Here is a 15,762-nt window from a genome sequence, read left to right on the forward strand (position 1 = left end):
ATGTTTTTTTTTCTGATTTTTTTAGGATTCTCAACCAGCAGCTTTGTTGCTCACAAGTACAAGTTTTCCCTGTTGTCTATAGATAGATAGGTAGACAGATACATTGTTTGTGTATAAATATATATATATATATATATATATATATATATATATATATATATATATATATATATATATATATACACACACACACACACAAGTGTGAGAGAGATTTGTTATCTGGATGTCAAAATTCAATGGTCCCCAGAGTTTGGTTTAGAAACAGGGGTATAAAGAAAAACCTACTGAAACACTTTAATGTTTTTTTTTCTAGTTGCCATCCATACCACCAGAAAAAGTGGGGTGTGAGGAGCCAGTTTATTAGAGTGCCTAGGCTTACACCTAACGACACGGTCTGCCAAAGAGAATTTCACAAACTAAAAAATATGTTTTTGGCTCGTGGTTACCCCAGTGTTATGGTCAACTCAACTGAAAGTGACATTTGGGCAAAAAGGCAGAGGAAATATGGTCCAATTATAAATTACGGTTTGGTCAAGGACACGCATTCTACAAACGTGGACAGAGGTGGTAACCATTTTTACAACATTATGGTAATTCACTATTCTTTAGATGTGAAAGAAATAGAAAATAGAAAACATCTGATGATGTCTAGTATTGTAGTAGACGAAAGCGCTTAACCTTACTTGTTGTTTTTATTGTGTTAAAGTTCCCAAGCTTACATGCTGATTTTTGTTTTTTTTTTCTTCTCTTTTTTTTTTTTTCTACATGTAATATGTATATATCTGGTTTGGCATGAGAAGTTAAAAGTGGGTTTGGTCAAACCCACTTCTGTCGAAGTCCAAAGGCTGAATGGTGACAGTGTCGATCCCAACATTGTCAAAGTACGAATCCCGCCCCCATCTCGACCCATATTAAAGCCCGTTTCAAGATTTACGGCAAGTCATATTTTGACAGTGTCTGAATTTGACATTGTCGTTTATGCGGAAGTGGGTCAATGATCCCATCATTCGATGGGGTCTGGTTTGATCTGATGGTAAACCATAGATCCATGTGTGTTTCCATGTGTCTATGTGTATGTCTATTTATAGGGTCTGTTTTCACTAATTTGACTTTTCAGTATAACCACACTGACTTGAAAACAAAGAAAATCACTGAAACTCTGCCAAAAAATGCAAAATGGTGCTTTTTGCAGTGGGCACCTCATCCCCACCCCAACTACTTTCAAAATAGCAAGCCTGAAATCATACAACGAGATGAGACAAATTCCCTTATCCCACTGTGTGTGTGCGTGTGTGTGTGTGTGTGTGTGTGTGTGTGTGTGTGTGTGTGTATGTGTGTGTGTGTGTGTGTGTGTGTGTGTGATCTTGCACAAAACACCAACAGTGCTCCAAACCACTACCAATGTTAAGTTAATTTAACCGAAAGATTAACTTACACTGATATAAGCAACACACTGTCAACTAACTGAATTCATCGCTGTATTAAACATTGGTGTAATGCATCAAATGTGCTCTCAACCATCTCAAATTTCTAAATGGGATCTCATGTACAGAGCGAGTTTCATAGCTAACTTTTCTGCTGCCCTGTGCAGACCTCTTATCTGATGCCTCCTTCAACTCAAAGTTGAGGACCAAAAAAAGATCTTGTTTGTAAATTGTAGTAGGTCACATGTGGCTGTTTGCTTTAATCAAAACACAACACTTGGAGTACAGAAGCACTTTAGCACTGACTGAGCATGCAGTATTAGCATTAATTTCTGAGTGCTGGAACTGCCTGTACAAGCACAGGGCCCTGACCGCAAATGCAGTGCTACCACATGAGTAGCGTAGCTTTGCTATGAAATCGCTTATGCTTTTATATTTTGTACATTAAAGATGGATTTATTTTGGAAGCCTTTGGTTATTCTTGGATCCTTTTGTGTATTTTCTATATTTTGATATCAGTTATTGGTCTAAGTTGTGTTTTAGGATTCCTGGAAAAGGAAATATTGGTACTAGACTGTTCAGAAAGGATTATTGTAGACATGTTTTTCTTCATTATGGTAGTGTTCATACAGTAAATCTCAAAATTAATATTGTACAAAGGCAGGCTAATAAGAATTTCTAGAATATGTAATGCATAGAGCAAATCTTTAAAATCTTGTTTTAGAATTAAAAGGCATGTTTATTCAAAGGGGATATCCAATTTTAGAGATAAATGAAAGGAAAACCTAAACTATGCAACAGCCTTGGGGATAGGTGCATGTCATCTAGTGAAGCAGCTAGGGCTGTCTAACATAGCCTGTGTGGTTGATATACATTGTACCTCCTTACAATTACACTAACATCTCTCCTGTGGTTAGATGACACTAGAAGCTAAGCCATCTATTTTATTTTGTTTGTATTGTGGCATTATTCTTTGTGATGACAGAATACTATTCAAGGCTTGGTTCGTACCTGACTCAGGCACATATTCTGTGGGCTTAGTATGTGACTTCTTCAATAGAAATACAAAAAAAAAACTGAGACTAAAACTAATTCTCTTTTTCAGACGTGTACACATTTATAGTGTTTTCAGCTTCAGAAGTGCATTATTTTATTAGGAACTTGTCTTGTTGTGCCCCTCCCCCTAAATAAGCAACACTACATTTGAAGAAGATATAGGGAACACTGTCTGAGAGTCTTTAAAACAGAGAAAAAAATCTTCTTGAGTTTGCTGGATTACATGACCTGTGAGGATTTCTAACTACTGTTTGGACAGTCAACTAGATCTTTAGCAAATAATAGATACAGCTACAGATAAGTTATTAGACAGACTTTTATTGCATACCACCTGGTGCTAAAACCATGTAGTTCATATTTTCTTTGTGCAAGTTGATAGCTGCTTGTAGATTTGATTTTTTTCAAGGTGCATTGCTTAATTTCATTTATTTCAAGAAATGACGATTATTATCCAATAATTTTGAGTAATGCTGTTCCCCTCCCTATGCTGCCTCTCAAGTCCTTTAATAGTCTCCAGATGCTTTGTGCCTCTGCTCTCTTCTCCTTTCTCTTGACCACCACTTGTATTGCTCTAGCCATTCCATATTCCCTCACTTCTTGTTTCTTGCACTGATCTCCTTAGTACATAGAAAATTGTAAATCCTCAACTGTGGAGATTCAACGGGATATTGATTATACAGTTAGGAAATGCACGTTTTTCATAAATCAGGTTGTTTATGACCGCATTTTTACTACAATGCTATTGTCACAATGAAACTATTATAAATAGGTACATTTAAACAATCCTAGGAAATCAGTAAAGATAAAGTAGTTTTACTACCTGTCTAACTGAAGCAACTAGTGGACTTCAGCAGTACATTGTCTTCAGTTCTAGTATATAATGAAAACTATTTCATTTTGAGGGTTATAGCTTTGATGTGCATAAATTAATAACTGACTTTACAAGTGAGTGTAAGAGAGCATTTGTGCAGCCTTCTGATGCCAGTGGACATGCAATTTAACAATGTAGTCATGAATGAAATATGCCATTGATATTTACCTTGAATCTCTCAGTAGTCATCCTTGCATAGATAAAATAGTGGCAGCTGTTTTAGTATAATCTAAGTGGGTCTGTTTTGCTCTTGACAGCAATGCTAGATCTAAAATCATATCCAGAAAAAGAAGTAAATTCCACTAAAGAACGCTCAGCAGAACAAAAAACAATGTAAATATTGGAAGAGCGTTGCACCACAGGTATTAGTATTTCATCTGAGCATACAAAACTTGCTAAACAACCAAAATGGCAGAAAGACAGCTTCAAAACAACAGCTTCAGTAACAGGCTTTTACCATGTTGAATCCACAATATATGAAATATAGAACTGTGCTGTTGTAAAAGTCAAGTGGTGTTGTAATTCCACAGCTTTAAAACATGTGGATGTCATAAAAACAGAAAAAACGAACATAAAAGTGAAGAACCCTTCTGATGTAAACAATGGACAAGTACTTTCAACTTTTTCAAGCCTTCTTCAGATCCAATTAGATAAGCTGGGTTCAGTGTTTAAACGTTGGTATCATGCAATGAAACACCTCAGTGAATGATGAATGTTAACCAATCAAGTTAGTCCATTGGTACACACCTCCATAGCTTGAAGTTAAAACTCTTTATTTAAAACTCTTTGTTTAAAACAACATGACAGTTTGACGTTTCTAAGACAGACTCGTCAAACTGTCATGTTGTTTCTAAGACAGACTCAGACATATTTTCAGAAGGAATATTAGTAAAATGTTTTCAGTAGGTTCTGGTTAAAAGAACAAGCTCTGCATAAAAGCCAAGATTTGAGAGAAAAATGTGAAAAATAAAAAAAAAATGCAAAAAACAAAAAAAAAATAAATATGGTCATTTAGGGCGCTTCTTTTTATTTCATTTCAACAGTTTCTTTGGGACATCAGAGCCTAAGTCAGTATACCTAAGGTTTCTGTCAATAAAATCAGGTCATAAGTGAGCATAGCTCATTGCTCGTCTATTTTTAAGAAAAGGTTTTAAGGGAACACAGCCATTAAGGCCAGGGAGGTTATCTGCCCTCAGCCACATTATCCATTTGGCTTCCTCTCTCTTAGTCAGATTGGTCAGGTCTCCTTCTCTGGAAGTAAAATGTATCTTTGAAATGACCATGAAAACAAAGCTATGTCCCTCATGCTCACGTAAATGAAGAAAAAGAGAATTTGTTTCCTTTCTGTTATGTATATCAGATTGATGTTTGATAATTCTTTCCTTTAGCTTCATATTAGGTTTTCCAAAATAAAATGCTGTGCAGGAAGTGCAGGTAGCTATGCAAACAATATTGCTGGTTAGGCAATTAGCTAATCCATGAAAAACAAATGTCTGTTTTGTAACCGGATGCTTAAATGTGTTGCTACAATTGATTATATTGCAGACCTTGCAGAAGCCACATTTCTTTGTTCCTGATGAATTATTATGTACGTAGTTGTTACATATTCCATCATTTGAGCATAAAATCCTTTTGAGATTCTTTTTATTTTTGAAAAGGAAACTTGGGTTATCTCCAACAATCTCTTTTAACTTTTTATCCGAAGTTAGAATCAGCCAGAACTTTCTGATCACCTGGCATACGTTATCATGGTCCGTAGTGTAAGTCAAATTGACCCTTAAGTTAGATGTTCTTTTAGGTATAGCTAGGGATGGTGTACTTCACCTTCTCTGACCTTAGAGTAATAAAAATTTTGCCTTTTCCTTTACGTATGTCATTACTAAACAGACATTTGTTTTTCATGGATTAGCTAATTGCCTAACCAGCAATATTGTTTGCATAGCTACCTACACTTCCTGCACAGCATTTTATTTTGGAAAACCTAATATGAAGCTATAGGAAAGAATTATCAAACATCAATCTGATATACGTAACAGAAAGGAAACAAACTCTCTTTTTCTTCATTTATGTGAGCATGAGGGACATAGCTTTGTTTTCATGGTCATTTCAAAGATACATTTTACTTCCAGAGAAGGAGACCTGACCAATCTGATTGAGAGAGAGGAAGCCAAATGGATAATGCGGCTGAGGGCAGATAACCCCCCTGGCCTTAATGGCTGTGTTCCCTTAATACCTTTTCTTAAAAATAGACAAGCAATGAGCTATGCTCACTTATGACCTGTTTTTGACAGAAACCTTAGGTATACTGACTTAGGCTCTGATGTCCCAAAGAAACTGTTGAAATGAAATAAAAAGAAGCGCCCTAAATGACCATCTTTATTTTTTTTTTCACCTTTTTCACTCAAATCTTGGCTTTTATGCAGAGCTTGTTCTTTTAACCAGAACCTACTGAAAACATTTTACTAATATTCCTTCTGAAAATATGCCTGAGTCTATCCTAGAAATGTCAAACTGTCATGTTGTTTTAAACAAAGAGTTTTTAAATAAAGAGTTTTAACTTCAAGCTATGGAGGTGTGTACCAATGGACTAACTTGATTGGTTAACATTCATCATTCACTGAGGTGTTTCATTGGATGATACCAACTTTTAAACACTGAACCCAGCTTACCTACGTGGATCTGAAGAAGGCTTGAAAAAGTTGAAAGCGCTTGTCCATTGTTTACATCAGAAGGGTTCTTCACTTTTATGTTAATTTTTTCTGTTTTTATGACATCCACATGTTTTAAAGTTGTGGAATTACAACGCCACTTGACTTTTACAACAGCAAAGCTCTATATGTCTTATATTGTGGATTCAACATGGTAAAAGCCTGTTATTGAAGCTGTTGTTTTGAAGCTGTCTTTCTGCCATTTTGGTTGTTTAGCAAGTTTTGAATACTCAGATGAAATACTAATACCTGTGGTGCAACGCTCTTCCAAGATCTAAAATAATTTCCAGCACATATGAATATTCAGCACATAAGAATGCTCTTGAATGACATAAAAACTTGGAAGTGAATATTTTCAAGTGGAGTGTGGATGGACTACATGAATTTCCACAAAGCCTCCTTAAAATAATTAACTGTATTATTCTGTGTATCAAGGTATCTGTGTTATTTATTTATTTTTGTACACTGGTGCTTGTAGTTGTAATTTCCATATCACAGTACTGCCTTTCTTTTTGTATTATTATGCATGTTAGACTTCTTAGACTACTAATTAGTGGGGTGGAGGTGGTATAGATATGACATGATATGAAATAATGAAATGTAGAAAACAATGAAACAAAGGGGAGAGCTTTGTTTTGATCTCTTTTTTTCTGGATCACTACACACCTCAATGCCAATGTTTTTTTTTTTTTTTTTTTATTCTGAGTATGTGTTTATTGTTGCTATGGTGAATAAATGTACCGTGTGATTTTTTTAAGATAATTTGATTGTTCTTTTACTTTGACTGGCTTTAATTTTACTAATTAAATCTTCAAATGTTCATATCAGCTGAGGCTGCTGAAGTCTTTAACACTATCATTTACTCTATTTAATGTTTTGATTCTTTTTTGTGACCAAATAGTTGCTTCTATGACATAGGTTTATAGGTAGGTACTAAGCTACTGGCCCTAGGGCCTATATAAGCCTAGCCAAATGGTACCCTGGCTTTTGCCACCCAAGAAAATTATTTTCCTGTGCCCCTGTCAAGCAGAGCCACAGAAGTGATCCCCGGGGTTAATTTCTTATCTCCCATCCAATCATCAAGATTTTTCTTGAAGAGTGCTAATGAGGAGCTTTGTTTGATATAGATAGGTAGTTTGTTCCAGAGTATGGGAGGTCTCTGAGACAGGAATCTTCCAGCATGTTCTTTTTACTTTGGTGACAAGGTTTAGGTCCCTAGAGCGTGTAGCTCAGAGGGATTGGGATTTCTTTATGTGAAGCATGTCCAACAGATCTGGGTTTGACATAGCATTGTATGTTAGGCAGAGATCTCCTATGAGTAGGCGATATGCAACAGAGTAAAGCTGGAGTTTTTTAGACGGTCTGCGTAGGGCATCTGTTTGAGGCCAGTAATCCTCTTTGTGAGGTATTTCTGTGGCCTTTCCAGTTGTTGTAGATGTCTTGTGAGGTACATACCAAAAGGTTCATTGTACTCTATAATGGGTCTAATGAGTGATGAGTAGAGGGGAACAATGACTTCTTTTTTCCTGGATGAGAAACCTTTTGTGATGAGGTGTGCCACATAGAAGGATTTCCTGACTACTGTGGCAATGTGATTATCAAAGGAGAGACTACTGTCCACCTGTGTCCCAAGGTCTCTTATCACACTTTCGGTGTTAAGTAGACTACCGCCTATGTGGTAGTTCATGGGTACAGAGTTTTTACCAAAAGGGATGACAATGCACTTTTTGGCATTGAGCTTGAGGCCATGGCTTTGACACCAGGCATCTGTCTCCGTCAGGCCCTTTTGTAGGATATCCACATCATTAGGAGATTTGATTATGGCTCCTAGTTTGCAGTCATCTGTGAACTTTGTTAGCCAAAGACCTTCTGTGTTAGCCTGTACTTCAGAGAAGTAGATATCAAACAGGAGAGGACCTAGGACTGAACCCTGTGGTACTCCACTTGTCACTGGTCTGAAGTTGGATTTAGAGTCTGCTACTTTCACAGTGTGGGTTCGGTCAGTGAGCCAGTTGGCAATCTATTTTGTGACATAGGGATTTATGCCTAGTTTAGTGAGTTTGTCTATAATTCCAGAGTGGGGGATGGTGTTGAAAGCCTTGGCAAGATCTAGATAGGCTGTGTGTACCACCTTACCCTCATCTACAGCTTTGGTGACTGCTTCAAAGAAGTCTATCAGGTTTAGGAGACATGATCTGCCTTTTACAAACCCGAACTGGGTAGGGTCCAGAGTTTGGAGATTACTGGTGTCATTGTTTATAAGTTCCATGATGATATGCTCCATAGCCTTGCAGACCAGGCTCATCAGGCTAATGGGGCGGTAGTTCCCGGGGTCCGTGGTGGCTCTCCCTTTGTGGAGTGGGATAACCATTGCTGTGCACCATTCAGTGAGCACAAAGCCTGAGGTGAGGCTATGATTGATCATGGTACTTAGGTGGGGTGCCAGTTTGTTCTGTAGTTCATGTAGAACGCAGCCTGGAATGTTGTCAGGTCCCATGGATGTTGTGTTCTTGGCTTTGTAAAGTGTGTTTTTTACCTGTACAGCCATAATTGCAGGTACTTTTCATTCTTCCAGTATAGTGATGGGCCCTTTAGGGGATGAGAGAGGGGTAAAGTTAGTACTGAGACTATCTGCCAGGATGTTGGCAATATCAGTTGGTTCTGCATATTTAGTACCATTGTGCTGTAACTCAGAGCAGATCTGAGTGTTGCCATTGAGATTCTTGACATAGCTATAGAATGCTTTGTGGTTTTCTTTAGAATCAGTGGCGATTTTGTTTCCGTAACTAGCTTTGGAGGATTTTATGAGGGATCTCAGCTTCTTACTGAGGCTGACCACGGAGTTTCTCCAATCATGGGATTTTACTCTTTTTTGCAACAGTTTCTTTCTTCTGTTGTAGAGTTTGTTTATAGCAGGGGACCACCAGATTGGCTTCCTTTTTTTGGAGGATAGCATCTTGGTTCTGTTAGGGATTGCACGATCCATGCACTCATTTAAGTGCTTATAAAGTGCCATTGTATAGGATTCAGCAGTCATATCTCTATTGTCTGTCAGCATGGGTGTCGTGAAGTTTGCCACTTCTGTCTTAAGAAGCGTGAAGTTGGCTTTGGAGAAATTTTTTACGGTGGTTTCCCTAATGGGGGTGGGGCTGGGATGTGGATGTCTAGGGTGATTTGCTTGTGGTCAGATATTGACCTCTGGTGTGGAACACTGGTTGCCCATGTTGGTAATGACCAGGTCTAGAATATTGCTGCCTCTGGTGGGGGTGTGGATAAGTTGATCCAAGGCATTGGAATTTATGAATTCCAGAAAACGTTGAGCACAAGAGTTGGTACATGAGTAGTTTTCCCAGTTAATGGTGGGGTAGTTGAAATCGCCCATTATTAGGGTGTTAGTTTGTACCCTAATATTTTCCAGTGTATCAAGAAATGAGGAGTGGGAATCCTGAGGTATGGTGGGTAATCTGTAGCAAGCTACAATTTGCATTTCCATGTTTATACTTTTTTATTAATTTGTTTGGTTGATGATCTGTAGTTTGGGGGTTGTGTATACTTTTACATTTATTAACTATGATGTTAAGCATATATATATATATATATATATATATATATATATATATATATATATATATATATGTGTGTGTATATATTTGGGACCCAGTTGGCATAATGTTTAAGGTCTTCATCTCGCAGGTATAAGGTACATGGTTTGACCCAGACCTCTGACCATTGCTTGAATGGAGTTAGCGTGTTCTCCTTGTGACTCCATGGGGTTCCTCCCATCTCCTAAAACATGGTGAGGGTTTCAACCATACACTCACCCAAGAGTGGAGTTGAGGGCAGCAGCAGCAGCAACACACACTCAAGATGGTTCCCTATAGGTGTCAGAGTTGCAGAGACCAGAACCTTGGGCATCAGCTGTGATGTGATGTATCCTCTAGATAGGAAAACACGGATCACAAACTACATGTCCTGTTGAGGTTAGTCACTCAACGGTGTAACAACTGGCTCTAAGTGATTCGTTCGTGTTGACTAAGTTTGCCAAAGATAGGCATGGATATTTGACCTACACCAGAGACCCATGCTAATGGGGGGGGGAGTTTCTACCCCTATTGGCCAGTGCATGCCTACCATAAAGCGTAGCAGCACTGGTTCAATGAGCTACTGACCAGTCAGTATCCAGTTTCCCAGCTTGGGTTACCTGGGGTAGCTCTGGTGAGTGTAAGCTGGATGTAAAATTATGAACCAATAAAAAGGTCCATGTAGTCTGGAGCTCTCAACCAGTAAATCCAGTACCAGAAGAAGTTAAAAAAAGGCAGTTTGTTGTAACGTGGAACATCAAACGCTTTTATCCATACACTTGGACTTCATCAGAACATTTAAAAAATCCGCACTTCACTCCATTTATAGTCCACTAATTACTCAATAATTAACTTAATAAATCAAGTCATTAAAAAGTGACAAAATTTTAGAGAGATAAACTCAGTACAATTTATTCCAAATAATACCAGAGGAGTAGTCTGGCAAAATAGATTGGAATTGGGATTTTTTTCTAGGGCGAATTTAAATGTGTAATTTTAATATTTTTTGCTCAGTTATTTTACATATTTATTCCAACCACTTTTTTGGTACTGAGTTTATCTCTTTAAAATTTTGTCACTTTTTAATGAACTTGATTTATTGAGTTAATTATTGTGTGATCAGTGGACTATAAATCAAGTAAAGTGCAGTTGTTTAAATGTTCTGATGAAGTCCAAATTTATGGACGGAAGGACTTAACATTCTTAAAAGTTACAATAAACTTGCTTTAACTTCTTCTGGTATTGAATTTACTGGTTGAGAACTCCGGATTGCATGGATCTTTTTATTGGTTCTTAGTTTGTTTGAGGTCGCATGAGTGCACACTTTTCTTTCTGGATCTAAAATTAATTAAACTGTCAAACATGAACTAAGAATTGCTGTACTCAATGTACTCAATGTAGATTCACTAACAGGGTGCAGCTTGGAAGTGGATGATGTCCTTCTAGTCAGTGTTGCTACTCGACCCGACGTCCAGCTAATATACAAAAGCTTCAAGCTACTGCCTGTACGTGGGGCATCAAGTCATTAAAAAGTGACACATTTTAGAGAGATAAACTCAGAATGTTGGCCATAAAAGGGACGTCTACATGTACAATCCTCAGAACTTTTTCATCGCCATTCAGAAAGGTTGACTTGTACATTCAGTCTGCTGTTGGAAACTGCATTCTTCGGCTTCAGATAAGTACCCCTTTGGGCATTTATTTCACTGCTTCTGCATTTTGTTATTATTCATGTCATCCAGAAAGGGCAAGTATAGGTGTGGAAGGCAAATTCCACATAAGGATAGTTACAAGGTCTGCTTATTTTGCTTAGGGCCTACCCACCAATATCGGTCCTGTTCTGTCAGGTCTTCATTCCTAAGTCTTTACGTAGTTTTTGTCTACCTTAAACCTATATCTAGAAAATGAACGGCTTAAGCATTAGGCTAAGGAATCGATGGAGGGTTCTGCAAGTTCCTCTGAGCTATCCTTGAAGAGGAAAGCAGGCAAAGCTAGGCCCAAATCCTCTTCGGCTGCACCTTCTTTCTCTGATGTACCCCCTTGAGGTTGATGAAAACTCGGTGGTAAGGTCAGAGGTAGGATCTGTCTCTCTAGCGGAAACCACAATGTAAGCCATTAGGAGTGGGGATCAAAGCGCATCGGAGGCTATGCAGAAGTCCCATTCAGACGATTTGGGGGAACCATGGCTACTTATTTTAAAGGACTCTGGAACTGGTCCAGTTCCCTTGCAAAAAGAACTTTGGGCATTAGGATTATGTCTGCCCTTCCTGCTGCCCTAGAAAAACCCGCTAAAAAGAATCAAAAAACTAAGTATTCCACAGTATCTAAACTCCTAAGTCAGACTGGGAAGTTTTCTCACAAGGTCATATTAAGGCCTTGATGGCCCTCAGGCCTACGACTTCGGCTTCTCCTATTTCTGGCCCTGCCTTTTCCTCTTCCCCTGTACTGCCATCAGGTTCCCAGGAGTCTTTTTCTACACTTCTAGCCCAGGACTCCGATTTCAAAGGGTCTTCTTCGGATGAAGATTCTTTAGCTTACTCCACTCAGATTCCTTCTGCCTTGGAATATGCTTCTGCAGAGGAAGAGTCCAGTGTGGGAGATTAACCAATGGAAGAACTATTTTGGAAAGACAGTTAATAAGATGAGGGAATTCTTTAAGTGGAATTCTTCCCAAATTCATAGGCACCAGCTCCTAAAAGACCTGACCATTTTTATAAGGTCCCTGAGGATTGCAAATTTCTTTTTAAGTGTCCTTCAGCTGATCCTGCTGTGGTTTCTATCACCTCAGATAAATCCTCTCATGTTGTTCTTTCCACAAAATTGCTTTCCTCAGGCAAAGAAAGCAAAAGGTTAGGTAAAACGTTTTACACATCTCCACCTTGTCAGTCAGAGTCATTAATTACCATACTCACATGTCTAGGTATTCTCTAGCTTTGATCTCCCAAACTTCTCTGCTCCCGAGCTTTCTGACTCAGAAGCTAAGTCCGTATCTCTCTGTCTCGCTGTCTTTTGACTGCATCTTCACAGGTCACTATGCATTCCATTAAATGCAGCTGTAATGCTGTGGAAGCTTCCTCCAGAGCTGCAGCTTCTGCTTCTGTTCTTAGGAGATGCTCTTGGCTGCATCTACAGGCTCTCCCCGATGACATCAAGGCAGAATTGCTTGATGCTACATGGACAATTCTGCTCTTTTTGGTAAGGCTACTGCAGAACTTTTTAAAACTCAGAAGGAAAAAGGTAAAGAGCTCCAGGATTTAAAGCACCTGCTAGTTTCTCCAGTTCCAAAATTTCATAGGAACTTCCCTGCTAAAACACCTTTTATTAGGAAACCCAATAGGTCTTCTTCTTCTGCTCCCTCTGATTCTAGGGCACATAAATCTGCTAGGAGGCCCCCCTCAGCCTAAAATTGTGACTTCTGCTCCACCTCCTCAGCAGCCCTTTAAATCCAGACAAGACAATATTGCTACCTTTTTGGGGGCACCTGACATCAGGGGCTAGAAAAACTAAAGAAAATGGCGTTGGCTGCATGTTTTGTACCCCTGGCGACCTGACATCATGGAAGAGAAGACAGCAACCAACACAGGACCCGGGACTCTGGGGTTCGGGTCAACTAAGGAAAACCTGCCAGCAGATTACCCTAACTAACATAACTGGCTATGTCACTGTATCAAGCCTGGCTAACTCTCTCTAGAATGTGTAAAAATCTGTTAACCATCTTACTGTGTAATTTAATTTAATCCTGACTTGCGCTCAGGATTAACTCTAACCTGTGGAACTTGTTTAACTTGCTTACTTATGTAATCTCTGTAAATAGTCTGTTTGTAATATGTAATGCTGGAATTATGTAATGCTGTATCTGCTTACCCTTGGAGCTTTTCTCCCTGGGCCTCTGCTGAAAATGGACATGCATCCAGTCAGACTATCCCGGTCAACAAATGTAAAATAAAATAAAAATAAAGACTCTCTGTGACATCCAGCTCCAATTTCCAAGTCATACTCCTCTGTCTCTCCGGCTTTCTCTTTACTTTTCAGCCTGGAAGGAGGTCACTCAAGATTCTTGGGTGATATCCATTTCATAACTTGGAAGTCTCTTCCCCCCTTTCAGGGAATTCCCCAACCTTCCTCAGATCAACTGCATCAGTTTCCTAATCTGCTAACTCAGCTTTCTCTCCAGGGCACCATTCAGCCTGTCCCTTTAAGTCAGCAAGGAAGGGGATTTTATTCCAGGATGTAGCTGCTTCCAAGATAAGATGGTCCTTGGAGACCCATTTTGGACCTCTCAAAGTTGAATAACTTCCTGGTGATGCCTTCTGAGAAGATTGGAGGAGGATGGGTGAAAGCTGCCAGCCTAGTGAAATAGAATTTGATACATAATTCTATCAATTATATAAATAAATGTAAAATACAGACTTGTGTTTTTAAATGAAAGAAAACACTGTAAAATGTGAACTTCAAGATTGTTGCAACATTGCCATCTGCTGTAAAGAAAACCAAGCCAAGCATTTCAAATGTGTCTTTTGAAGTTGAAAAGATCTTATACAATAACCTGAGTTGTTGCCAGCAGCACCCTGAGTTGAGATGCTGAAGACCCCAACTCTGATATTAAGTACTACCCAGTTACAGAGTGGCCGTGTTTACTAATGCCAAAAAATTCACCCCACATACCTTTGGATATCACCACTGTCCTTTCCATCCAATTACAGGGTGAATATGTTTATTCATACAGAGAACTTTATCCCACCTGTCTTTTGATGTCACCGCTCTCTTTTGCATTTAGTGTTGTCCCTCTAATGATAAAACATACAGCAAGCACTCATTACTCTATCATATAAAGAGGTAAGTCACTTTCATCCTGTAGATCAATGTGTGTGTTGTACTTTTAAGAAGCGATCCAAAGGCTTGCACAAGTGTATAAATACTGAGCACGTGGGAGCCTGATTGCCATTTTGTAGTAAGCTGTAAAGATGTAAGCATGTATGTATGTAAAGTCTGTCTGTTAACCAGTTTGTTTATATTTTATGATGCTGCTATCCATCCAGATGTATTTCTACGTATTACAGCATCTAAACGAAATACCCCGCCTGCTTGTCATCTGTGTTAGGGATGAGTGACACATCCCATTTCAAATGTAAGTCACTATGCCAAAATTTTACAGAAAACCGTTTATAAACAATTTCTTGAACACTACTTTACACCTCTTGTCTATTCACACTGTGATTCAGAAATGAGCATATGCACATAAACAGCAGTAAACAGTCCCCCAGATTCATGAAGCTCGGCGCAAGGCTGGTGTAAGGCCTGCGCCGGCCGTGCGGCATATAAATGGTGTAGTAGTGCCATATGCATATTAATGAAGGTGCGCTGCCACCACATCCACGTGCATAGGACACGTGCGCGAGTGCATGGGGCGTTACTAAGCTGCGCCCAGAGGCGTGTCAATGTCTGCTGGCGATGAGCAACCTAAACTGCTGAATATTATAGCCTGCCTGCAATAGTAATCGCACCTATCAGTGTCCGTGGATAATAAAACGTATGCAAAGCATGCAAGACAGTTCCCGGCCACACAAAATGGAGAACCAAACAGAAATGCACGCAACACAATATGAGTTTCCGTCCATGGAACAAATGATATTTAAAATCGTGTGTCCGTAATGTACTGCACTGTCAGTAGTTATACCCAGTGGAAGTGAAGCGCATCATGTCAGCGCGCTGCCAATACACATGTCTAGCCCCATGGGCATGGTCACCAGCAGTCCCACAGTGGTAGTGATAGTACACAGCTGGGCAGTTGTGGCTATATAACAACCGTAAAGAAACCTGACAGTCCAAATTGTATACCAAGCACACACAAACATATGTATATTAAAATGTGCTATACACATGAACAGGAACGTAACCGGCACATACACATAGGATGCTATATGCGGAACCGGGATATCCAAAAGCAGAACCCATGCATGCAAATGCAATACGCAACAACCCCTGTATAGCACATAACCCGCACCCATGTCCGAATGTCCACCAAATCCAGCTACCAGCCTTGCGCAGCCGTACACCTACACATAGCGAGTATTCCCCATATATAGTAGGAAGTATCATTCTAGGCAGTGTCAGGATTGCAA

General features: G+C 39.1%; 1 protein-coding gene and 1 pseudogene across 3 annotated transcripts in view; both read left to right on the top strand.

Annotated features, from left to right (window-relative positions):
* CTNND2 (catenin delta 2) overlaps nucleotides 1-15,762 on the top strand; it is a 6,416,678-nt gene that overhangs the window by 4,422,147 nt on the left and 1,978,769 nt on the right. The window lies entirely within an intron of this gene.
* Nucleotides 12,814-15,762, top strand: part of LOC122797313 — a 141,613-nt pseudogene continuing 138,664 nt past the window's right edge.

The sequence above is a fragment of the Protopterus annectens genome, chromosome 3.part0 (genome assembly GCF_019279795.1).
Source record: "Protopterus annectens isolate FY-2018-M chromosome 3.part0, PAN1.0, whole genome shotgun sequence".
NCBI lineage: Eukaryota > Metazoa > Chordata > Ceratodontiformes > Protopteridae > Protopterus > Protopterus annectens.